The following is a 2819-nucleotide window of genomic DNA, read 5'->3' as shown; positions in this document are numbered from 1 at the left end:
AAATAGTAAACTGAATTCAACAAAGTATAATAGTATAAAATGTTATCAAGTGACATTTACTCCCAGAATGCAAGGTTGGTTTAACATTAAAGAAAATAAAAAACCTTCACTCTATAATTCACCAACAGAATAAAGTAGAAAACCCTCTTGAAATGTTTGGTGCATTAAAAATCAGTTGACAAAATTCAACTCCTACTCATAATAAAATTTTCAGTAGACTAGGAATGGAAGAAAATTTCGATAATCTGGAAAAGGATTTCTATGAAAAATAAAGATCAGATATTTTCCACCTATGATAGGAAAGAAAGCAAAAAATACACTCTTACCACTTGTATTTATTATATTGGAATTCCTATTCAGTGCAATAGGGAAAATAAAAGGCATAAAGCTTGTAAAGGAAAAAATAAAACTACAATTGTGCATAAATGATATAGTAGTTTACATAGAAAATCTTCAAGAATATATAAAACAATTACTAGAATAAATGAATTCATGAAGATCATGGAATCCTAGGTCAACACACAAAAACCAATTGTACTTCTACATAGCAATAGCAAACAACTGAAAAATGAAAACTTTTTTTAAAGATTTATTTTATTTATTTTAGAGAGAGAGAGTGCAAGCAAGGGGAGAGGCAGAGGGAGAGAATCTTCAAGCAGACTTCCTGTTGAGCATGAGCCCAATGCAGGGATCAGTTCCACAACCCATGAGATCATGACCTGAGCTGAAACCAAGAGTCTGGTGCCCCAGAAAAATAATGACCTTCATTATCTCATTTATAACAGCTTTAAACATTAATACTTAAAATTAATTTCAAAAATATATAGGGGCGAGGTTCTCTTACATGCACCACCTAAGAGTCGTGCTGTAAGAAGCAACAACCTCTCCTCTTCTCCGCCATCCACCTGGCAGGCGCCAAGCAGCAACCATGCATGAGTGTATATCGATCCACGTTGGCCAGGCAGATGTCCAGATCGGCAATGCCTGCTGGGAGCTCTATTGCCTGGAACACGGCATTCAGCCCAATGGCCAGATGCCAAGTGACAAGACCACTGGGGGAGGAGATGACTCCTATCAACACCTTCTTCAGTGAGATGGGCACTGGCAAGCATGTGCCCAGGGCAGTGTTTGTAGACCTGGAGCCCACAGTCATTGATGAAGTTCACACTGGTACCTACCACCAGCTTTTCCACCCTGAGCAGCTCATCACAGGCAAGAAAGATGCTGCCAATAACTATGCCCAAGGGCACTACACCATTGGCAAGGAGATCATTGACCTTGTCTTGGACTGAATTCGGAAACTGGCTGACCAGTGCACAGGTCTTCAGGGCTTCTTGGTTTTCCACACCTTTGGAGGGGAAACCAGTTCTGGGTTCACTTCCCTGCTGATGGAATGTCTCTCTGTCGATTATGGCAAGAAGTCCAAGCTAGAGTTCTCCATCTACCCTGCCCCCCCAGGTGTCCACAGCTGTAGTAGAGCCCTACAACTCCATCCTCACCACCCACACCACCCTGGAGCACTCTGATTGTGCCTTCATGGTAGACAATGAGGCCATCTATGACATCTGTCGTAGAAACCTCGATATTGAGTGCCCAACCTACACTAATCTAAACTGGTTGATAGGTCAAATTGTGTCCTCCATCACTGATTCCCTCAGATTTGATGGAGCCCTGAATGTGGATCTGACTGAGTTCCAGACCAACCTGGTGCCCTTTCCCTGCATCCACGTCCCTCTGGCCACATATGCCCCTGTCATCTCTGCTGAGAAAGCCTACCATGAACAGTTTTCTGTAGCAGAGATCACCAATGCATGCTTTGAGCCAGCCAACCAGATGGTGAAATGTGACCCTCGACATGGTAAATACATGGCTTGCTGCCTGTTGTACCATGGCGACGTGGTTCCCAAAGATGTCAATACTGCCATTGCCACCATCAAGACCAAGCGTACCATCCAGTTTGTGGACTGGTGCCCCACTGGCTTCAAAGTGGGTATTAACTACCAGCCTCCCACTGTGGTACCCGGTGGAGACCTGGCCAAAGTACAGCGAGTTGTGTGCATGCTGAGCAACACCACAGCCATTGCTGAGGCCTGGGCTCGCCTGGACCACAAGTTTGACCTGATGTATGTCAATCATGCCTTTGCTCACTGGTATGTGGTTGAGGGCATGGAGGAAGGAGAGTTTTCTGAGGCCTGTGAGGACATGGCTGCCCTGGAGAAGGATTATGAGGAGGTTGGTGTGGATTCTGTTGAAGGAGAGGGTGAAGAAGAAGGAGAGGAATACTAAAATTAAAAATGTAAGAAAGGCGCCGCATTTACAGGGAAGCTTATTCTGTTTTGAACATTAAAAAGTTGTGCTCTGATCAGTTAATTTGTATGTAGCAGTGTATATACTCTCATATACAATTACTGACCTATGCTTTAAAAAAAACACTTTGTTACAGACCCAAGCTGTCCATTTCTCTGATGGGTTTGAATAAAGTATTCCCTGTCTTAAATGGAAAAAAAAAAAAAATATATATATATATATAGGCGCTGAGTGGCTCAGTCAGTTGAGCGTCCAACTCTTGACTTTGGCTCAGGTCATTGTCTCAGGGTCATGCAGACTCAGCAGGGAGTTTGCCTGAAGATTTTCTCCCCTCTCCTTCTGCTCCTCCTCCACATTTGCACACATTCTCTCTCTTTCTCAAAGAATTTTTTAAAAATACACAAATGAAAGTCTTCAATAGTGTAAACTGTACATTACTGGACTCAATTAAAGACCTAAATAAATGATCATGATTTAGATCAAAAGATTCCATATTATAAATATGTCAATAT

The 2819-nt window shown here is 42.4% G+C and overlaps 1 pseudogene; it reads left to right on the top strand.

Annotated features, from left to right (window-relative positions):
* Nucleotides 1-925: 925 nt before the first annotated feature.
* On the top strand, nt 926-2328 carry LOC144322301 (tubulin alpha-1A chain-like; annotated as a pseudogene).
* The last annotated feature ends 491 nt before the right edge of the window (nt 2329-2819 follow it).

Source organism: Canis aureus, chromosome 10 (genome assembly GCF_053574225.1).
Source record: "Canis aureus isolate CA01 chromosome 10, VMU_Caureus_v.1.0, whole genome shotgun sequence".
Lineage (NCBI taxonomy): Eukaryota > Metazoa > Chordata > Mammalia > Carnivora > Canidae > Canis > Canis aureus.
This window is presented reverse-complemented; position numbering and strand designations above follow the sequence as displayed.